General features: G+C 43.1%; 1 protein-coding gene across 1 annotated transcript in view; it reads right to left on the bottom strand.

Moving 5' to 3' along the window:
* DYRK1A (dual specificity tyrosine phosphorylation regulated kinase 1A) overlaps positions 1-23,916 on the bottom strand; it is a 139,462-nt gene extending 115,546 nt beyond the window's left edge. The window contains exon 1 of the mRNA XM_045002459.1: positions 23,646-23,916. The gene's annotated coding sequence lies outside the window, so the exon portion shown is untranslated. The remainder of the gene's footprint in view (positions 1-23,645) is intronic.
* Positions 23,917-24,393: the final 477 nt, after the last annotated feature.

Below are 24,393 nucleotides of genomic sequence, written 5' to 3'. Positions count from 1 at the left end.
GGTGGGAAAGTCGACCGTTGGAATCGTGTTGATGCAAGTTTGCAGGGCCATTAATCGCATCCTGCTGAGGAGAACCGTGACTGCGGGGAACGTGCAGGACATTGTGGATGGCTTTTCAGAAATGGGTTTCCCTAACTGTGGAGGGGCAATAGATGGGACGCATATTCCTATTCTGGCACCACCCCACCTAGCCTACGAGTACATTAATCGCAAGGGGTATTTCTCTATGGTTCTCCAGGCGCTTGTGGATCACCGTGGGCGTTTCATTGATATTTACACAGGCTGGCCTGGAAAAGTGCATGATGCACGCATCTTTCGGAACAGTGGCCTGTTCAGGAAGATGCAGGAAGGTACATTTTTCCCAGACCGAAAGATCACAGTAAGGGACGTTGAAATGCCCATTGTGATCCTTGGGGACCCCGCTTACCCATTAATGCCTTGGCTCATGAAACCATATACAGGGAAGCTGAACAGGAGCCAGGACCGTTTCAACTACAGGCTGAGCCGATGCCGAATGACTGTGGAGTGTGCTTTTGGCCGTTTAAAAGCTCGCTGGAGATGTCTATATGGGAAGCTAGACTTGGGGGAAAGCAGCATCCCTGCGGTTCTATCCGCGTGCTGTACCCTCCATAATATTTGTGAAGGGAAGGGTGAAGCATTCAGCCAGGCATGGACCAACGAGGTGCAAGTCCTGGAGGCTGAATTTGCACAGCCAGACAGCAGGGCTACTAGAGACGCCCACCACAGGGCAACAAGGATTAGGGATGCCTTGAGGGAGAAATTTGAGGCTGAAAGCCAACAGTAATGTTTTTTTGCCTTGACCAGGAGTGACGTGCACTGGTTACAGTGCTTTTAAGTGCCTGTGTTTTCCTTGATGTTTGTTACCTGTGTTTTCATTGGGGTTTGTTATCTTTCACTTTATGCAATAATAAAAACTGATTCATAATCAAAAATCATTTATTTAAAAAAAAGGAAGTACACGGGCAGGGGGGTTGGTTGTTGAACTGTACATTCATAGTTTTTCATATGTACTGCCAGGAGTGCTGTGCACCTCAGGATTGTACTGTTGCATGGTGATGGGGGTTGAGTGCAGAGGGTAAGGGTCGTAGTTCTCTGGGCTCATAGGTGACCGTACAGGTGTCGGGGGCAGCTGGTGATGGTGTAGGTAAGAACCTGGATGCTGGGGAACGGGACTTGGAGCTGACATTGGTGCATAGGGGAAAGAGGTTTGGGAGGGTGGGGGTTTGGCACGGTAGTGCTCTGCCTGCATTGCTACCAGTGACTGCATACAGTCTGTTTGGCGCGCAATGAGGTTTATAAGCTGCCTCGTGGTTTTCTTCAGCGTCAACGCCTTTCTCCTGCTTTCTGTTTGCCTCCAGTGATGCATCTTTTCTCTCCATTCCTGCGCATTTTTATTCTCTGTTGCACACTGGTTCATAACTGCCTTCACCAGTTCTTCTTTGCTCTTGTTCGGTTTCCTCCTCAGGTTTTGCAGCTTTCTTTCAGTCACTGATAAGACTGGCCCAGGACTACTCAAGGTCACTGTAAAAATGCAGCAAATGATACATTTTAAGAGAGCTTCCATTGTGTATAATCTGAAGTTATTTTAAAGTCTCACAAGCATTCCTCACACATTTCAGCAACTGCGAGAGAATTCACAGCCTCCCAGAAATGGTAATGGTAATTAACCCTAGGGTTTCCTTCCGCGGTGTGCTCGAACAGGGTGCTGGTGCTTTGTTAAACGCAGCACCTCCATCTCCCTCAGGAATTAACCCTGAGGTTTCCTTCCGCGGTGTGCTCGAACAGGGTGCTGGTGCTTTGTTAAACGCAGCACCTCCATCTCCCTCAGGAATTAACCCTGGGGTTTCCTTCCGCGGTGTGCTCGAACAGGGTGCTGGTGCTTTGTTAAACGCAGCACCTCCATCTCCCTCAGGAATTAACCCTGGGGTTCCTGGGGTTCCTGCCTGCCGCGCTATGCAGTTGGGGAAACCAGCACTGAAACACTCCCTCCATTTCCCATAGGAGTTAATACTGGAAGATATCTCCCTTCTGCGGGTTACCAAAGAAGCAAGGGAGGGTCTCCTACAACAATGCGGATTCCGCCCGGGTCCTTATGCAGCGTGCCTCTGTGCAAGCATGGTTCCCCCACCCATCCTGGAACAGTGGCGCGGACGCGTTAGCCTGAATGGGACAGGGACCACAATGGCTCTCCCTTTAAACTTGGTCACGCGAATTGCCTATGCTCTTGCAGAAACTTTTGAAGAGATTACAGAGGCAGATTACTGCGACGTGATAGACCACATCAATGGGATATTCCATGTCTAGGCATGCAGGCATGCAGCCATACCATCCCCCCTACTCTCCCAAAACCTTTGCATTGCAATAAAAGCTGCTTACCTGGGACCTGCTCCTGTGATTCTTCTGCACCAAGTTCCAGGGGCTGCGACTGGCTAGCTTCCTCCTGGTTTGAGAAGAGCTCCTGACTGCATGCCTCCTCCGGGCTGGCTTCCCCCACCACAGTAGCCTCACTGTCTGCCTCCCCCTCCCCCTCCTCTACCGGCTCTGAACTGTCCATCGTGGTCCTTGGATTTACAGAGGGGTCACCCCCATAAATCGCATCCAGCTCCCTGTAAAACCGGCAGGTCGTGGGGGCACTGCCGGATCTGCGGTTTCCCTCGCGTGCTTTGCAATAGACACTCCGCAGCTCCTTTACTTTTACCCTGCACTGCACCGCGTCACGCTCATGGCCCCTTTCCATCATGGCTCTCGATACCTGGGCAAAGGTATCATAATTCTTACGGCTAGAGCGCAGCTGTGCCTGCACAGATTCCTCCCCCCAAACACTGATGAGGTCCATCAGCTCGCCATTGCTCCATGCTGGGGCTCATTTGCCACGTGGAGGCATGGTCACCTGTAAAGATTCACTGATTGCATTCCATACCTGGCTGAGCAAACAGGAAGGGGATTTTTAAAATTCCCGGGGCATTTAAAGGGCGGGTCACCTGAGGCCAGGGAAGTAGAGTCTGACCTGATGAGCAGAGTGGCTGAACAGGCATTCTGGGATACATCCTTATACCCTGGAGGCCAATCACAGCGCTGGTGTGTGGCCACACTTGATGACCAGCGCTGCAGCACCAGCGCTGGAATCCTTATTCCCCATGCCGAGAGGGGTGTTCGGCCAGCGCTGCAGCCAGGGAGTTGCAGCGCTGGGAGTGCATTGCAGGTGTGGCCACTTACTAATTGCAGCGCTGGTGGAGGCTTTCCAGCGCTGCAAATCGCCAGTGTAGCCATACCCTAATTCAATCCAGCTTATTTGGCAGCTAAATCAGACTGAGAGGTAAAATTGTCATGTAGTTTGAGCAGTATTAGTCAAAGGGCCAAATCTGGGGCTGTTTGCACCACTCTTCAAACCTATTCTACTTATCACTTTAAGTCCTTCTGGTACCTATGGCACTGGACAATGTCATGGGCCAAGCTGCCAGGAAAAAGGCTCCTGGGCTGGATGAAGTGTAGTGCCCTCCAATGCAAAAGAGCTGAGAATCAAACTTGTCTTAAGAAGATCATTGAGCATTTGGATTCTCCTGGGCTTTGCCAAAACGCACATTATAAGAAGTATTGATGGAGAAGTCATGCAGAAGCCTTCTACCCCAACAGATGGAGAAAAATGTTTTTGGGCAGCAAACCTGGAGAGGAAGCTGGGTCTGTGCCACTGCAGTACCAGCATTTAGCAGTGAAGGCCGACATATGTTTTTGCTTAGAGAGATTTTCATTTGGAGCACTCCAGGTTGGCTTCATGCTGGACTTACAGGAATTGCTAGGAGGTTTCTTGAGGTAGGCTTGGAAGCATTACCCATGACGGTTGTGTGCTCAAGAGGATGCTGATGAACATGCTAATATATGAGAGATTTTTCTGTCATGCAGACATTGCTTGAAGTGACTGAACAGTTTTCCTTCCTCCCAAAGGCTTGAGGAAATGGATGATATCCTGAAGGGCAAATAAAGACACTCAAAGCAGGAAGCTTTGAAACTGAGAACTTCGAACCTGCAGGGGAAAAAACAACCATCAAGGCTTAGTGAAAAAAATGCAGTGCTGAGACATAGGCAACAAAGCAAAACATCAAGGCATGTAAACCTTGATTAAGTGCTTCCAGAGACTGAGCAGGGCTTCTTGGTTAGTAGAAGTCAAACCCTACAGAACCCTGAAAGATACAATTTTAAAAGTATAATGAATGGGCCTCACTGGAAAGTAGGAAGGCATGCAAACAGGATACCCAAAGGGAAGTGGATAGCATAAAGAACCAGAACAGCAGTTGAATAGATGCAACATCTGCAAGAAACTCTTTATTGATTAGAAGATTCCAAGACCACCAATTAGAATTCATTGTAGCATGTTCCGACTAGCAGGGGTGGCTCTAGCTTTTTTGCTGCCCCAAGCATGGCAGTCAGGCAGCCTTCGGCAGCTTGCCTGTGGGAGGTCCCCGGTCCCACGGATTCGGCGGCTTGCCTGCGGGAGATCCTCCAGTCCTGCAACTTCGGCGAACCCGCCGCCAAATTGCCGCCAAATCCACGGACCTCCCGAAAGCAAGCCATCGAAGGCTGCCTGACTGCCGCCCTCGGAGGGACCAGCAGGGCGCCCCCTGTGGCTTACCGCCCCAGGCATGCGCTTGGAGCACTGGTGCCTGGAGCTGCTGCTGCCCACTAGTAGGGGCATGGTTCATGTCCCAAAACACTATTGCTGCCTTTAGGAAACAAAAGTCTTAAATCTTGGCGAGTCCTGGGTCTTGTGCTTCCTACCATGAGAAAGGTAGGAGTGAAGAGCCTGTGCTGATGATATACCTTTACAGAATTTGTTGTCAGAAAAGCTGATTTTACAAGTGTTTTGAATGTCCGACAAGATTACAGTGAAACTGTGGTCTCCGTGTAAGTGGTATTTTCTATTCCTGTTTTACTGGTTAAATGTGAAGCTTAATATATTACTATTTCTACAGTAAAATGTATACCATACACACACAACACACACACACAGGATGTGCAGTCCAACCAAGTTAATGTTTATGCTGGATCTGTAAAGGCAATTTGCAAAATTAAAAAAAAAAAAAGGGGGTTGTGCTCCCCCCTTCCTTTGGCTTCTTTGTAATGTAGGCCTATAAGGTTTGGTTTCCCGCCAAAAAAAAGGGTTGAAGGGTGAGAGAAGGAAGATTTTGCTTGTTTTTCACCTTAAAATTTCAAGATATTAAGGCTGCTCTTTCCAGTTTTTATTAGAGAACTCCCTGGATAGTTCAAATGCGTCTCAAACATTAAGGCTTCACCACACCTGTCTTCTCAATTAAAAAGTTATTCTCTCAAGTGAGTGTTAAATAGACATTAAAAATAAAAACAGTATGAATGAAAATTATTTCTCCTATCAGTTTTTACTTCCCTGTATTTGATATAATCCCCACTGGTCCTGACTTCCACGACAGACAAGATGGAAATTTCTATTATATAAATTTAAAAAAAAAAAAAAGGTGGCAGGTTGGAGAAAGAATACCATTCCAGGCCATCTTTCTACATCAGTAGTTTTCAACCTTTTTTCATTTGCAGAATCCTAAAAAAGTTCAAATGGAAGTGCGGACCCCTTTGGAAATCTTAGACATAGTCTGCTGACCCCCAGGCATCCACAGGTCAAAAACAACTGTTCTATACTATAAAGAAAAGGCCACAAGTCTTTTTCTCTAATTCTGCAATTTAATTTTTGCAAATTAGGGAGATATGCTAGTCTCCTACAAGACAAATAAGGTTGAAACACCTTTCATTATAACCTCAATTTTGAAAACCTTGTATAAACCTTCAATTTTGCCAAGCAAAAAACCAATCCATACAAGATTTTGTATGCATATTATGTCAAAGGTATAATTTAATTGAAAATGTTAGAGGTACATCAGATGAGTCCGGAAGATGTGAGGGTCCAGAAATTGTATATTCCAGTTTTATTTATTTCTAACACTTTTGTGACTCAGCATAATTCAGATTTTAAGTTTTTAGATTTGGTCTAGAAATTTCAAATGTGCTTTCAGTTGATGTCCCTGATAAGGACTGGTGATCTTGAGTAGATTTCATCCCCACCTTGTGCAGTTTGTTACAAAGGCGGCAGCAACAGCAGCAGCACCTAAACTTAGAGCGTCTAACACTTTCCATTATAAATATTCTTCCAGTGGTTTTCATCAAAGAGCTCTAGCACGTCCATGGTTTGCAGCAGGAGGTTAAAGTCTGACAGAAGACTAGTTCTGGGGACAACAACGAAGTGCCTTTTTTACTGGCCCCACGAGAGTCCACTCAGATTTGAGCAAGACACCAGTGCTGAAAATCAGCATTTGCTGTCTCTTATTCCGCATCTTGTTCCTGGCTTGTTGCCAAAAACCCTAAACATTCTGTTAGCAGGGCACATGCATCACCTTGGTGTCTCACTTCAGCATGCCACACAGAACTACTCTAGCTGTGACCACTGTGGACAAAAAATCAAAGTTTGGTTTTGTTTTTTGTTTTTTTGATAAAATGCTTTTTGAGGAAAAAGCCTATCTAAAGATAGGTTGAATTAAGAAACATTATAGCTCAAAGATATCTCATCATGGAATAGGGATTATAAATTCTAATTCTATAGTCTGAGACAATATATTCATGTAAAGTTTAAGAAAAGTTTTGTAAATGAGTTCCAATAGTTCATGGATTAGGGACCCAATTTTATGGTGTTCCACAGGCTTCTGTATAGATTATTTAGGTTAATCTTTCTATCTACCTAATGGGACTCAGTGCTCAGTCTAGAAGATACCATCAGAAATGCTTAGTTCTGCAGTTCGCAAACTGTAGATGTGTCTCCCCAGAGGTAACATGCTTGTTAACAGCAAAAATGTTTTTAAATACATAAATAAATATATACAGGTGAGAAATAACAGACCTCAACTCTATTGTCCCTCTGCAAATTTGTGTTTCAAAAACTTCAATGAATAGTAGATTGTTAGGGGAGGAATAGATCTGTACAAGGAGAAGAAGTCTGGAGATAAATGTAAGAAGCGAGGGACATATAATATTTTAACAAAACAAGCATATGTTTGCTGTTGAAGAACAAAAATCCAGAATATTTAACACCTGTTGTTTTAGTTAAATAAAACAATTTAAATGTCTTTTTGGTGATGTTCCCCTAATACAGCATGGCAAGAAAATCCTCCAAATATTAATGATTAACCTGTTGAATTGCAGATAGTTCACCTCCCAATGACTTCATAAATATCTGCTTCAATTACCTTTGGTATATGAAATAACCAAACAATCATTCATTTTCTGATAAAGCTGTAAAACTAATCTGAAAAGTTTTCAAAATAAATCAGTTTACTTTAAAAATGTATAGAGTGTACCTTCTAAAAATGAAACCTACATCTATCTCTGAGTTGTGAAGAATATGTATTAATGTTATAAAAACCAACAAGAAAGCACTTTTATGTAGAAAACCATGATTAAATCGAGTCTTCCTGACTAGTGATTTGAATCATGATTTAAATCAAATCCACTCTGGATGTAACAGAGAAAATATTGGAATCCTCCTGCACTTCTCCCATCTCCCTGTGGCCCACAGGAAGGGCTGGGAATCAAGGGTGTGCACACGCACACACTCTCTCTCTCCCTCCCCCCCTCCCTCCTTGGACATGTGGGATTCATGCTGCAGGGCTAAAAAAAAGCTGTGTAGTAGTTCAGACTCAGGCTGGAGCTCAGGTTCTGAAACCTGGCAATGGAGAGGGTCTCAGAACCCAGGCTCCAGCCCAAAGATGACTCCCTACACAGCTATTTTTAGCCCTGCAGGGCAACCCTGAGTCAGTTGACTCGGGCTGTGAGACGTAACCCAAGAGAGCTCGAGTTCAAGTGTTAGTAGTAACTGGTAGTAAATCTGTGCCATTCCAAAACCTTTTCCTTATTAAGCAAGGTCTCATACCCCAATAAGAGGTTATACAAGTTGGGAACAAAACTTACATTTCCAATATCACGGTCACATCTAAACCATTTATCCACACTGTCAAGAAACAATCTGCCAAACCTAAGTACACAAAAAAGCTGTCTGTAAAATGGGGCTACTCATGTATATATAACCCACTGTTTCACCATACTACGGATCCTTTGGTGGCCAGTCCACCAAAGATAACACAACACTCCTACTGTAAGCTACTGTAGCTAATCCTTTAGATCAAATTTTAGAGGTATGTGCTGCAGTGCTGATATCTGGTGGCATTACAGATGCACTTTTTTTTTTTTTTTATAAAGAAAAGCAAGAAAAGTATCTATAACTTACATTCTAAAAATAAATTTTAGAAGAATGTTACTAAGGTTACAAAGTCGAGCACTCAAAAGTTAGAAATGCCAGAATTAAGGTTGTCCATGCATATGTATCACAATAGTCTTTAATTACATGTCACATACTATTTTATCTACAGGACACCTGCCTCTCTGAGCACACAGACTGAATCAGGGCTGTGTAGTGAATAGGGTTGATTGTAGGAACTCAGCAACATTTGTTGCAAAGTTGGAAGATGTGTCTTGAATGAGGCAGGAGACTTTGAGAAGAGGAGAGGTGGAAATATGGTTAAGGCAGATGAATGCTATACAGAAGAACTGGTTTCTATCCCTGACCCCACTACAGGCTTGCTACGTGAAGATGGCAAGTCACTTATGCCAAAATTTTGTGATGTGGCCACTAATTTTATTCTCATTTTTTGGGTCCGCAACTTCAGACATATAAGGCCTGATTTTCTGAAGTACCATACACACTAAAATCAATAGCAAATGTAGATGTTCATCATTTCAGGCAGTAAGGTCTGGAGGAAATAAGCACAGAGTTGGGAGCCAGAACGCCTAGTGTTCTAAACCAGACTCTTCCATTGACTCATTGTGTAGCTTTGGGCAAGTCACTTTGCCTTTCTGTTTCCGTTTTCCCCATACGTAAAACAAGTTAATACATATTTCCCTACCTCCTACAGCTATTTGCAAGAACTGTGTGTTCAGAGCACTGTGTAGACATTGAAGTACAATAAAAAAAATGCCATGTACTATACTCTGAAAAATCAGGCCATCTCTCAAGTTGTGTGCTCAATCATTGAGACACCCAAGATTAATGGAGAGTTTTGCAAATATTGGCCATAATCTTTCTGTGCATCAATTTCCAATCTGTGAAAAAAAGTTTCAGATCTCTGGGTGCTAGGAGAATAACTTCACTGTTTGTTAGGCTCAGATACTACAATGCTGAGCCCACTATTAACTCCCTATTTAATGCAAGGTTTGGATGGTGTGCAGGCAGGGGTGAGCTGGAGCCGGTTCGCACCGGTTCGCGCGAACCCGTTGTTAAATTTAGAAGCGGTTTTATAACCGCTTGTTAACTAGCTTCCCTGCAAGGGAAGCTTTGATGGGCTCTGCCTGGGAAGCCTGTAATTCCTCCTCCCGGCCGCCGGGGGGCGCTGCGCTGTGCTGCGAGAGCCATGTGAGATGCCTCCTGGCCCTGTTGCTGCTCCTGCTCTTTGGACCTCTGGCCCTGGTGAGTTCCCGGCTGCGTCCTGCTGCTCCCAGCCGCTCCCCCCGTGTGAGTATCTGCGCCCCTCCCCCACCTTCCCTGCCCCCAGCCACCCCCTGCCCCCAGCCACCCACAGCCAGCCCCTGCCCACAGCCACCCGCAGCCAGCCCCTGCCCACAGCCAGCCCCTGCCCACAGCCACCCGCAGCCAGCCCCTGCCCATAGCCGCTCCCCTTGCCCCCAGCCAGCCCCTGCCTCCAGCCGCCCCCTTGCCCCCAGCCAGCCCCTGCCCCCAGCCAGCCCCCCCTGCCCCCAGCCAGCCCCTGCCCCCAGCCAGCCCCTGCCCACAGCCAGCCGCAGCCAGCCCCTGCCCACAGCCACCCTCTGCCCCACCCCCTGCCCACAGCCACCCTCTGCCCGCAGCCAGCCCTTGCCACAGCCACCCTCTGCCCGCAGCCCCTGCCACAGCCACCCCCTGCCTGCAGCCAGCCTCTGCCCACAGCCGCCCGCAGCCACCCCCTGCCCACAGCCACCCGCAGCCCGCCCGTCTGCATCACCTGCCCACAGCCAGCCCGTGTCACTCCCTGCCTCCAGCTAGCCCTGCCCCACGCCCCTATCTGCAGCCAGCCCCACATCCACTGGTGCCCTGCAGTTCCCAGGGCAGTAACCCTGCACACCTGCTTTAATGAGGGGGGGCAGGGAGCAGCTGGGACCCACACATGTGCACACCCTAGAGTGACCAGACAGCAAGTGTGAAAAATCGGGACGGGGGTGAGGGGTAATAGGAGCCTATATAAGAAAAAGACCCAAAAATTGAGACTGTCCCTGATCACCACCCACACATATGAAACGGAGCTCATTTCTAGTTCAGCCCCATCTTTTTAAAAAAGAACTTTAGGTAGGGTTAAAATACATCTGTATTTTCCTGGACATGTTAAGCTTTTCGGTTCTTAATCACCTCCTGGGACAATATGGACGTATGGTAACCCTATTGGTACAAAAAATACATGCTGTCGCACATCCCTTAAATCAGAACTTTTTATAGGGAACCCGTTGTTAAGATTTTGGCAGCTCATCACTGTGTGCAGCACCATGCAAAGTAACCTGTGTGGCCACACACTGAAAAGAATACAAACAAATTTTGAACTGCTGCATCATTCCCAAAGCACCGCCTCTGAATGAGGCATACGTCCTGTGGAAAAAATAGCATGTGATCATGTAATTTCATTATCATCATCTTAGAACAGAATGTAAGGGGAAAGGCTGTCTTTAAGACACATTGATCCCAAATCACATCTTTCCCCTAGTCACAACACTGATTATTTTCCATCAGGAGCACCTTTAAACACCGGCATGTAATTTGGGAATTGTATACTGTCCCACTGTATACTTCCTAAACAACTATCACCGAGCTTTCCGCTGTGAGCTCCCTAAGCAACAGTTCCCAGGTGTAACTATACAACCTTAACATTGCATTAACATGTGTGCAATTTAATTAAGTTATCTATAACAGAAATCCAGAGAAAGGCAATGAATACATGAAAATAACTCCATATCAGATTAAGATTAAGGGTAAAATCTGAGTGTCCAAAAATTAGGCTCCTAATCCTATATTCAGGCACCAAAATAAAAAGTGGCTTCATTTTTAGAGTTGCTGAACAGTCAGAGCTCAAGCAAGTCAACAGAAACTAGAAGTCTCAGTGCATTTGGTGAAAGGGGGATGGAGAAGGAGACAAGGCAGGATTTACTTATATGCCTAAACATGGATTTTGGAGCCTAACATTCAGGCATAGAGGACTGAAAATGTTGTCCTAAACCTATATAATACTTTAGAAATCAGACAAATATGAGTTGAGATTATAAAAGGTGTATAAAAGGTTTAATGCAGAGAAGGTAAGGCAAAAACTTCCATACACCCTTTTTCATAATAATAGAATAAAAGACAAATAAAATTGAAGAGCAACAGATGTAAAACAGATACAAGGAAATATTTTTCACACAACACAATTAGCTTTATAGACTAACAGACGTTTTGCAGCATGAGCTTTCGTGGGTGAATACCCACTTCTTCGGATGCAAGAAGAATCACTTGCATCCGAAGAAGTGGGTATTCACCCACGAAAGCTCATGCTGCAAAACGTCTGTTAGTCTATAAGGTGCCACAGGATTCTTTGCTGCTTCTACAGAACCAGACTAACACGGCTACCCCTCTGATACTTGATAATTAGCTTTCTATCACGAGATGTTATTGAGGCCAAAAACTTAAAAAGTTATAATCCTTTTAAAAGAAATTAACAAATGGCATCTTAAATTACATTAGACAGGACAAAATTACAAACCCTTATGCTTCAGGACATAATCCAACTGCTAACCCCAGGCAATTAGAAAGAAACTTCTATCATAGGCAGGTTATTCTTGCACCTTCCCAGAAGCATCCAGAACTGGCCCCTCAAACAGGACACTGAGATAGATTGATCAGTGGTCTGATCTAACATGGCAATTTATGTTCCTAAATGCACAAAGCTACATTAATCCAATCATTGGGCTGCAACAGGTAAATACACATTTAAAAAAAAAAAAAAAGGTTTGCCACAGACGTCTTTTTCTCCCTACACCAACAAAAAAATGGGTTTTTTGGCTAAACATGACATTATCTTATATTTTTACTTTCATTACAAAAGCAGTAGTTAAACTGATAATAAAAAGTGTTTTTAAAAATATAAAGTCACTTAGAAGTACCATTTATCTCTAAGTCATGTAGAAGAGAGAATGATTTCAAAATATAGTACTTCAATCTTGTGAACTAAAGATTCAACTTGTTACCTCACGTACCAATGTCTTGGAATAAATGGATGGTAAGTAGTAGAAAACCAGAATGTTCTTAGATGTATAGATGCTCTATTTAACTCTGGGGTAATATTTACCTGAATTGGGAAACAGGTATTGTTCTTTTAACTGAACTTAACTGTTCAGGTATTGTATAAGCCATAAGGGGCTGGTGATAAAAATATAACATTTACCCTTCAAATGCAAACAAGCTTTCCTCATTTTAGTAACTTTTTACCTTTACTATTACCATTAAGGAAATATTTTTAAAACATGTTTAGCTTGCTGTAAATGAGAGCAACTGGACACTATGCAAATTAAGTGACAGGACAGTAGATGTTATTTTAGAAGGTGTATTATACTCAGACTTCTGTGGTGAAGCAATCTGCAATCATAAATATTTCCTTGTATCTGCTGTTAAATACAAAGTAGCCCCTTGCACAAGAAATGCTTATACTTTGTGTCCCCATAGGGAAGAGCAATTAAAAAAAAAATTATACTGGTAATGGCACTGGCCACTAGCGTTAAGGTGGCTGAGCATTTCTATTCCAACAGTCTGTTTTTATATGTATAATACATTTCACACAAGGTCTTTCACTAAGCTCAAAGTGTAAGGAAGGCCATGCTATGAACATGTGTGGCACTACTTTAGCTTCACAGTGTATTGAAGGTTTGTAGGCTAAGGAAGGGGCAAAGAGAACGAAAGAGGATTCATGCGGACACGAAGGTGCAAAGGGCTACTGTGCAAAACACACAGGTTGGAATGCTGCTCTACAGATCCTATGTGGACAGGACAGAAGCTCTCTTCAGCGAGCCACCCTAAGACATCATCAGTGGTTTCTAGCCACACTTGCAAATAATGAAATTTAGACGTGCAATTGCCAAAGTTCTGCAAATCAGCAGACCTTCAAATACACTAGCATGCAGCCTTTGTTTTATTTGAGCGTTTTTTTAAATATGTATTAATTCCCCGCCAAAAAAACCCAACCCTACATTAGGAGAATGATACAGTTGAAAGAAAAAGCAATCAAGTCCGGAAATTCTGACTGTAAACTCTTTGGGACAGAGACTGCATTTATGCTTTGTTTTATGCACCACCCAATATGATGGGAACCAGATCCTGACTGAAGTTTCTAAGCACTATGGTAAGACAAAATAAAACAATATTAATGCATACACGGAGAAGTAGTTATGATATTTTTCATATATCGTCATTATGTCTCAAACAATACTGTATTATACATTTTCCCTTCAACCTCGTACACACATGTAGCATTTGTAATACCATGTATCCCAGACACTGTTTGTCGTATAAATTACTTTCATGAACAAATAAACCAAACTTATAAAACATATTGCATATTAAGTATACAGAGTAACAGTGAAAGTTTGCTGACATATATAAGCCATCCAAGAATGAAATTCTATTAACTTTGTAGTCAACTGACTCCCTGCTATATTGCACCTGAAAAAGTTTGTGATACTAGCTTTAAAAAAAAAAAAGTGTAATACCCCATTGCAGATTCTTGCAAACACTAACATACAGCAACCAGTCCCACTGCTTTAAATGTGACCACTTGCATGTAGGTAAATATCTGCAGTATCAGGCCCTAACTTGTTAAAATGCATACCATAAAAAGAGTGCTTATATAAAAAGTTTAAACTTGTAACATTATATTGAACCTTTATTACAAAGAAGTTAGTATATACAAGAAAAAAAGTATAAGATGCTACATCTATGCATCTGTGGTTCTAGAAAAAAAATTGTATATTAGGTTTTATTATTCCAGAAATATGATGTGAAGAATACATATATGGATAAGTGAATTCTCAAACGCTACATCTGATTACCACCTCCCATAACATTATCAAAGTTATCAACATATTTCCAATATTTCAGAATTTCCAATAATAAAGAAACCAGAATCAACAAAACAGCCAATGAATTTCTACTACCATCACCGGATTATTTTAAAAAAAGTAAATGAAACCATTTAACACACCAATGACTGTAACTAGATGTGTATCCAACATGTATTTTGTAGTTCAGCCCTGTAAAACAACATATAAAAACCAAGGATCACCCATACATTATACAAAAATATAATTGGGTTCAAAAAGTTCATGGAGGATAAGTACATCAATGGCTATTAGTCAAAATGGTCAGGGATGCACTCCATGCTGGGGGTGTCCCTAAAATCTCTGACTGCTAGAAGCTTGGACTGGAGAACAAGGGATGGATTACTCAATAATTGCCCTGTTCTGTTCATTCCCTCTGGAGCATCGGACACTGGCCACTGTCCAAAAACAGGATACAGGGCTAGATGGACCACTGATTTGACCCAGTATGGCCATTCTTATGTTATGCTATTGTAACTATTTGTTTAAGTGTAATGACAAAATTTGTTGTGATAACCAGACAGATAAAACAGGGTTCTGCATGAGAAAGAGTCCATGTGTTCAAGACAATGGGAAAAAATGGGCAAGTACTTAACACTTGTCTTGCCTGTCAGACAGCAGTTTTCTTCTTTTTTACCCCACTACTTCAGTTTGAATGGTGGTTCTCTATGTCCTTGGTCTCAGATACTACCAATCCACTTCCTCTACAAGGGAAATGAATGTGCATAGTTCTGGTTGGCTCCTCAGCAACAGACCCTGCTATCAGAATAAACTAGAGAGTGTCTGTAGTTTACTTAGCTCTCTGAAAGACAAGTGGAAACTTGTACAGATGCACTGAACAGGTTTAATAATAAACAATTTTAACTACGGTAGAACCTCAGAGTTATGAACACCTCTGGAATGGAGATTGTTCATAACTCTGAACAAAACGTTATAGTTGTTCTTTCAAAAGGTTACAACTGAACGTTGACTTAATACAACTTTGAATCTTTATTATGCAGAAGAAAAATGCTGCTACTCCCCTCCTTTTTTATTTTAGTAGTTTACATTTAACACATTATTACATTTGGCTTATTTTGCGGGGGGGGGGGGGGGTGTCTCTGCTGCTGCCTGGTTGTGTAATTCCAGTTCCAAATGAGGTATGTGGTTGACTGGTCAGTTCGTAACTCTGATATTTGTAACTCTGAGGTTCTACTATACTTACATTTGAACCCAGGATACCACACTCAAGGAAAGGACAAGTCAGTCACTTAAAAATATTTTTTCATATAATTTTTAAAGCTTACCATGGGTTGGCTGCATTAATTTATTTTAAAGAAGTGTTTAATTAAACATTAACACCATTAGTATAAATTAAGATAGTGAAAATTTGATAATTTTCAACATCTTAATTTATCCAATCATTCACCTGAATAGATTATTTCTAGGCATTTCAACTAAAATGTGCATAAAAGTAATATCCTCATGCATCAATTTGTAGATTTTTCAAACTGTTGCCCGAAAGTAACAACAAATCTGATGATTAAATATTCTCTCTTTGGGGATGGGGAATCATTTCACTTTAAGGGTACATTAATTAGCCTAGTCCAGGTGTGAGCATCCCCATTGCAAAACCATACCCATTTTACTGTGTCCTCCCCATTTCTGCACTCATCAGTGTTTGTGGCAGGGGGAGGGGGATATATCTCATGGCTCTTAATAGTGACTGTGAAATGCTCAGGGAGATTAGAAAGGCTATACAAATAAAAAAAGCTCAGTAATAATGGGGGATTTCAACTATCCCCATATTGATTGGGACATGTTATCCCAGGACGGGATGCAGAAATAAAGTTTCTTGACACCTTAAATGACTGCTTCTTGGAGCAGCTAGTCCTGGGAACCACAAGAGGAGAGGCAATTCTTGATTTAGTCCTAAGTGGAGCACAGGATCTGGTCCAAGAGGTGAATATATCTGGACTGCTTTGTAATAGTGGCCATAATATTATTAAATTTAACAACCCTATGGCTGGGAAAACACCACAGCAGCCCACCACTGTGGCATTAAATTTCAGAAAGGGGGACTACACAAAAATGAGGAAGCTATTTAAACAGAAATTAAAAGATACCATGCCAAAAGTGAAATCTCTGCAAGCTGCATGGAAACTTTTTAAAGACACCATAATACAGGCTCAATTTAAATGTATACCCCAAATTTAAAAACACTGTTAAGAGAATCAAAGAAGTGCCACAGTGGCTAAACAACAAAGTAAAAGAAGCAGTGAGAGACAAAAAAGTCATCTTTTAAAAAGTGGAAGTTAAATCCTAGTGGCAAATGAAGTATAAGAATATAATTAGGAAGCCCAAAAAAGAATTTGAAGAACAGCTAGCAAAAGACTCAAAAGTAATAGCAAAAAAAATATATATATATATAAGTATATCAGAAACAGGAAGCCTGCTAAACAACCAGCAGGACCACTGGACGATCAAGATGCACTCAAGGATGATAAGCCCACTGTGGAGAAACAAAATTAAATCTTTGCATCTGTCTTCATGGCTGAAGATGTGCGGGAGATTCCCAAACCTAAGCCATTCTTTTTAGGTGACAAATCTGAAGAACTGTCCCAGATCGAGATGTCAGAGGAGGTTTTGGAACAAATTGATGAACTAAACCCATGGTTCCCAAATTTTTGGATTGGTGACCCCTTTCACACCTCAAACTTATGAGTGTGACCCCCCTTACAAATTAAAAACACTTTTTTTATATTTAACACTATTATAAATGCTGGAGGCAAAGCAGAGTTTGGGGGTGGAGGCTGACCGCTCGCAACTCCCCCACCATGTAATAAACTTGCAACCCCTGAGGGGTCACGACCCCCAGTTTGAGAACCCCTGAACTAAACAGTAACAAGTCACCAGGACCAGATGGTATTTCACCCAAGAGTTCTGAAGGAACTCAAATATGAAATTTCAGAACTACTAATCATGGTTTGTAACCTATCATTTAAATCAGCTTCTGTACCAAAATGACTGGAGGATAGCTAATGTGACGCCAATTTATAAAAAGGGCTCCAGAGGTGATCCCGGCAATTACAGGCCGGTAAGCCTGACTTCAGTACTGAGCAAGCTGGTTGAAACTATAGTAAAGAACAGAATTGTCAGACACATAGATGAACATAATTTGTTGGGGAAGAGTCAGAATGGTTTTTGTAAAGGGAAATCATGCCTTACCAACTACTAGAATTCTTTGAGGGGGTCAACAAGTATGTGGACAAGGGGGATCCAGTGAATATAATGTACTTAGGTTTTCAGAAAGCCTTTGACAAGGTCCCTCACCAAAGGCTCTTAAGCAAAGTAAGCTATCATGGGATAAGAAGGAAGGTCCTCTAGTGATTGGTAACTGGTTAAAAGATAGGAAACAGAGGGTAGGAATAAGGGGTCAGTTTTCAGAATGGAGAGAGGCAAATAGTGCTGCCCCCCAGGAGTCTGTACTGGGACCAGTCCTATTCAACATATTCATAAATGATCTGGAAAAAGAGATAAACAATGAGGTGACAAAATTTGCAGATAATACAAAACAACTCAAGATAGTTAAGTCCCAAGCAGACTGTGAAGATCTACAAAAGGATCTCACAAAACTGGGTGACTGGGCAACAAAATGGCAGATGAAATTCAATGTTGATAAATGCAAAGTAATGCACATTGGAAAACATAATCCAACTATACACATAAAATGATGGGGTCTAAATTAGCTGTTACCACTCAAGAAAGAGATCTTGTAGTCATTGTGGATAGTTCTCTGAAAACATCCACTCAATGTGCAGCAGCAGTCAAAAAAGCGAACAGAATGTTGGGAATCATTAAGGGATAGATAATAAGACAGAAAATATCATATTGCCTCTATATAAATCCAAGGTAGGCTCACATCTTGAATACTGTGTGCAGATGTGGTCGACCCATCTGAAAAAAAAAGATATATTGGAATTGGAAAAGATATAGAAAACAGTAACAAAAATGATTAAGAGAATGAAGCGGCTTCCGTATGAGGAGAGATTAATAAGACTGGGACTTTTCAGCTTGGAAAAGAGACAACTAAGGGGGGATACAATAGAAGTCTATAAAATCATGACTGGTGTGAAGAAAGTAAAGAAGGAAGTCTTATTAACACACAAACTAGGGGTCACCAAACAAAAGTAATAAGCAGCAAGTTTAAAACAAACAAAAGGAAGTATTTTTTCACATGATGCACAGTTAATCTGTGGAACTCCTTGCCAGAGGATGTTGTGAAGGCCAAGACTATAACATAGTTTAAAAAAAAAACTGGATAAGTTCATGGAGGATAGATCCATCAGTGGCTATTAGCCTGGATGGGCAGGGATGGTGTCCCTGGCCTCTGTTTGCCAGAAGCTGGGAATGAGCAACAGTGGATGGATCACTTGATAATTACCTGTTCTGTTCATTCCCTCTGGCATTGGCCACTGTCAGAAGACAGGATACTGCGATAGATGGACCTTTGGGCTAACACAGTATGGCTGTTATGTTCTCTTTGGGCTAGGGTTATCTATGATTCTTTCACAGTCAATTGTGGGAGAACTTGTTTGGCCTTCATGGGGAATTATGGGAAGCCTATCAGCACTTGCGCAATTTAGCCTCCATCCTCACTGCAAAGTGGACAGGTTCCAGCTTAAGCTAAAGCAGAGCCTAAGCTTAAACCTCCAAGCAACGGTATGTAGACGGTAGGTTGGGTTAAAACACAGGTGAACTCTGCAGTGAAGACTTACAGGCATATTTCAATACTTTCAGTAATAGGAAAATAAATTATAAGCTGGTAAATTTTGTAAGCTGTGCTCGGGAGAGATGGAGGATCATAAAGAAAATGGAATTAAATCTTTCATCCCTAAAAGAGAAAAGATGATCCAAATAGGTTATATTTGGAGACTACTAGCGAACAGTTACATGAGAGCATGTTGTACAGTTGATAATAAAGCCATTCAAGCTTTTATGGGGATGACCTGTCTCCCTCACCACCTTGAGAAAAAGCGTTAATGTATTTTTAGATTGCATTTATATTCTCACTGAACGATATAGTTAGTTGTTTCTAAAGAGTGTCCAGATCATGCTGGAAATTGTTCCATGTAATTTTTTTTAAATGGTCAGTACAATGACAAATGAAAAAGAATATATTCCCCTTATGAGAATTACTTGTTTCCTTATTTTCTCACAGATTTACAAATACACACCACACAATTTGGAAAGTTTTCAATAGGAAAATCTCTAAAATGGACATTTTTGTAGCAAACACCACCACAGTATATATACATATCCAAACCTTTAGATTTTTTTAAAAGTCTATTTAGATGAATTTATGACACAAAGTCAGTCAAAAGTTAAGATTCCCCTAATACACTCCTCCTACTCAAGAAGCAAAACAGGTGTAATACTGCTCATTTTTAAAGTGATTTATAAACCCAACCCATTTTAAATCAAGTATGAAGAGAAAAGTAATTACGATAAGTCTATAAAAATAAGTTATTCCACAATAACAGTATTCATTTGAAAAAGTTCAGAGTCTCAGAAGTGTTACAAGTTTCCCAGCAGTCTCACAAAATAGAAAGATACCAAAAGCATTTAGGGTCTCATTATGGAGAAACAGTTTTCCAAATGGTCATCTTTTAAAAATCTGTGTCATTTAAGTTATACAAAGGCTAAAAAGCCACTGAAACTGCACTAATATGTTAAATTATTTGTAAATCCAATTTTCAATTGTTGCTTTCAAGTTTGAGCCCTTATGTGCCAACTTTCAGGTAAAGACAGACCATAACAGTTATGAACACCTCAAAATACGAGCTTTTAAAAGGAAAATTCAGACACGCTATATAACACCATTTAATAGAGAAGCATTTGTGTTTTAGCTCACTACCCAGGTTCTTCTATTAAGACAAATGTAGCTATAAAGCCCTGTCTTGACAGATAAAAAGTATCTTTTCCAGTTAAGTTAGCTAAACATGATTGAAAAGCCACGCTGAACATGAAGCTGTTTAGGTAGAATTCTACAACAGAACCAGTTAGCAGTTTCAAATGTGTTAGCCTGCATCTTAAAGAGCATAAGGAAAGCTTTTCAATCTTGTTATGCTAACTCAGGGGTCGACAAGCTCTGGCACACGGCTCGCCAGGGTAAGCACCCTGGCAGGCTGGGCCAGTTTGTTTACCTGCCGCGTCCGCAGTTTCGGCCAACCGCGACTCCCACTGGCCGCGGTTCGCCGTTCCAAGCCAATGGGGGGGACGCGGGAAGCAGCGCGGGCCGAGGGATGTGCTGGCCGCGGCTTCCCACCACCCCCATTGACCTGGAGCAGCGAACCACGGCCAGTGGGAGCCGCGATCGGCCGAACCTGTGGACACGGCAGGTAAACAAACCGGCCCAGCCCGCCAGGGTGCTTACCCTGGCGAGCCGTGTGCCAGAGCTTGCTGACCCCTGTGCTAACTCATTTGAGTTAACATGATAGACACCTCAACTCTTTTGCCTATTAAGACAGTCTAGAGGTTTTAACTCAGTTACAAGTTTCTCTCTAAGCCCTTTTCTAGACTAAGATTTAAAGATGAGGAACTAACGTGTTAGAAAACACATGCTAACTTTTTAAAAGTCTAGTCTAGACAAATGCCTTAATACACGCTAAACTGGTCAATTTAGTGCATCTTGTCCAGATTATTAGCTAACATGTGCTAACATCTACACAGAGCCCAAAACTTTCAAAAATGCTTAACAGACCACATCATTACACCTTCCACATAGAGTGAATAATATCTACAAGTCATTGGACTTTTTTTGAAGTACAAGTATCGGAGAAATCTCTTTGCTGCCACTACTACTTGCTAAAACCATCCTCACTCACTCCTCTTTCCCTCAAGTTTCCGACCCTAACAAAACCAAAATTATAAGTTCTAAACCTAGACAAATCTTATTTGGAACTATAATACTGTTACTGACATAAACTGTGTCCTACCATACTTTTCCTTAGCCTGGAAACAATATCAAAGCACTTTCATTTAGTAAACACTTACACAGTTTCTAGAAATAGGGAACTGTCCTTTTTAGTAAGATAATAAAAGCAATAGCTCTCTCATATTCAACTCCTAAACCAGATGCATTAACTTTACACATTCACCTCAAGACACATGCATGAAGCAATGTTAAGCTTCAGACACTTGTGCTAAATAAATGCCAAAAAACTTAATGGAAAGAAAACATAAACCTAACGCACCATATATGTTAATGACTTTAAAGCTCAAACACGTAGATACCTCATTCATATGAACTGATGACACCAAGGACAGTCTACAGAATAGTTTATGAATTTACAAAGTTCACTAAATATATGAAAAACAGTAGTCAACAAACAGATAACATCCAACATTCAAATACTACAATGAAATTACTAATACATCAGACCCAAAAGAGTATAGAAAAGGTTCAGAAAAGAGCAACTAAAATGATTAGGGGTTTAGAGAGGGTCCCATATGAGGAAAGATTAAAGAGGCTAGGACTCTTCAGTTTGGAAAAGAGAAGACTAAGGGGGGACATGATAGAGGTATATAAAATCATGAGTGATGTTGAGAAAGTGGATAAGGAAAAGTTATTTACTTATTCCCATAATACAAGAACTAGGGGTCACCAAATGAAATTAATAGGCAGCAGGTTTAAAACAAATAAAAGGAAGTTCTTCTTCACGCAGCGCACAGTCAACTTGTGGAACTCCTTACCTGAGGAGGTTGTGAAGGCTAGGACTATAACAATGTTTAAAAGGAGACTGGATAAATTCATGGTGGCTAAGTCCATAAATGGCTATTAGCCAGGATGGGTAAGAATGGTGTCCCTAGCCTCTGTTCGTCAGAGGATGGAGATGGATGGCAGGAGAGAGATCACTTGATCATTGCCTGTTAGGTTCACTCCCTCAGGGGCACCTGGCATTGGCCACTGTCGGTAGACAGATACTGGGCTAGATGGACCTTTGGTCTGACCCGGTACGGCCTCTCTTATGTTCTTATGTTCTTATAATTATTTCAACAGTATTCAGCTATTACCAAAAAAACTATTAATGTTTTATGAGAATAATTCAGAATTATGCCTTCTTCATTTGGAATAAATTAAAGAAACTGATAACACAACATGGCAATATCAATACAATGATAAAATTGCTAACTTCTACTTGCATAGAACCTTAGAACACAGTCCACATAAAAGTGACAGTAGTTCTTGCAAGTGTTTAGAAATACAAGCTAATAGCACATCATCACTGGGATGAAAAAAGGTCCGTTGAAAAAAAAAATTTCATGCTTGTTGATTTTTTGTAGACAGATCTTCTGTGTTTATTAACTAAAAAAGGACATGTCTGTGATTTTTTTTCTCTCTCTTGACTGGGGAATAATGGTAGAACTAAGCAGCACCAGCATTCAAGACTCTTAATCAAAGAATCCTTACATAGTCCTTGGAAAAACCAAACTAGAAACTTCAAAGTTGATTAAGAGTCAGAAACCCATCAATATTGGAATGTCTAATTACAGTACCTGAGTTGTGTTTGGGGGCTTTGTCTGTTAGAGAAACAGCTGCTTTACAGCAAAAAAATTCAATATATGAAGTGGATAATGTATGTTCTAGTTTCTTTACAAACACAGAGCAAAATCCCTAAAAGACTGCAACTAGCTGTCTAACAACTAGAAGAACAGGAGTACTTGTGGCACCTTAAAGACTAACAAATTTATTGTAGCATGAGCTCATTTAAATTTGTTAGTCTTTAAGGTGCCACAAGTACTCCTGTTCTTTTTGCGGATACAGACTAACACGGCTGCTACTCCGAAACTAGAAGATATGCACTCTGTGGGTGCCCCAGAATGACAGTAACGTGACAAGTATTCCCACCACCCCCACTTCCAACTTCCACACCTGCCATGGAAGTCACTTACCCGAGTGCAGACGGGGCACGTCAACCCACTACCACAACAGGTGCCTGCTCTGTTAAACTTCTGACTCCTTCCCCCGGCCTTGGGGGCTGCGGGAGAGTCCGACACCTCCCACCTACCGTAAGGTCAGAGCCGGAGAGTCCTGCCAGCCCCGTCCCTCTGCACAGTCGGGCTCATCTCCCTACTCTCCCAGCCCCCGGGACCGGAGCGATCCCCTCCGACAAGCGCAGCCTCTCCCGGGCACTGGGGCCCGCCACCTTCACGCCAGGGAGAAAAGGGTGTTGCGGCCGCCCGGCCGGTCCCAGCTTCCCTGGGCTGCGCGGGCGCAACTGGCCCCGGCCCGGCAGGCTGGGGCGGGGACTCCCCGGGCCCCTCTCGCTAAGATGGCAGCGGGGCTCTCCCCACGCCGAGGCGATGGCATTAGCTGGCCTGGGGCGAGGGGCCCCGGCCAGGGCACTTACCCGTGGGGTGGGGGGTGGCCACTGCTCTCCTGCCCCGGCTGCCGTGAGGGGCCCGGGCCCGGCAGAGGCCTCCTCTCTCGAGCTCCGGGGAGGCGGCGGCTGGGCACAGCGCTTCGGCCAGGGGCCCCGGCACCGCAGCGCCTCCGCTCCGCAGTCCAGCCGCCCTCGGGCCCCGGTGTGGTGCGGGGCCCCGGCGGGAGCCCGCAGCGCGCCTCCCTCTCGCGGGGAGTCGGGGCGGGGGCCCGGCCCGGCGGGCGGATCCGCGGCGCTTCCTGGCCGGGCAGATTTTCTATCGCTCACAAAATGGCGCGCGTTCCAAACCTGCGCAGCGACCGGCGGCGGCAGCGGGGCCCGGACGCGGCGGCGGCCTGAGCCCCGGCCAGGCAGAGCGGAGACAGCCGCGAGAGCGAGCGAGCGGGGGGAGCGCAGCGCCGAACCGAGCCCCCGGGAACTCCTCGCTCACTTGCCCGCTCGCTCCCCCCTCCCCCCCCCCGCTCCTCCCCCTCCCCCCTTCCGAGCCGGCTTCTCCAGGGCTGTACTCCGGACCGCTCCTTGCCGCGCCCGCCCGCGCTGCTGCCCCCACCTCGCCCCCTCCCTGCTGCCCCTGCGCCCGCGAGGGGTGAAGCCCCCAAAACCCGCGAGGACAATTTTCTGGGTAAAATTATAATTCGGGCGGGAAGGGAAATTATTTGAAAAAAAAACCCAACTGACAAAATGGCGACGGGACAAGCCTGTTACTATGGTAACT

This window comes from Mauremys mutica, chromosome 1, assembly GCF_020497125.1.
Source record: "Mauremys mutica isolate MM-2020 ecotype Southern chromosome 1, ASM2049712v1, whole genome shotgun sequence".
NCBI classification, from domain to species: Eukaryota; Metazoa; Chordata; order Testudines; family Geoemydidae; genus Mauremys; species Mauremys mutica.
The sequence above is the reverse complement of the archived record's forward strand: the minus strand, read 5'-3'. Positions and strand labels throughout refer to the sequence as shown.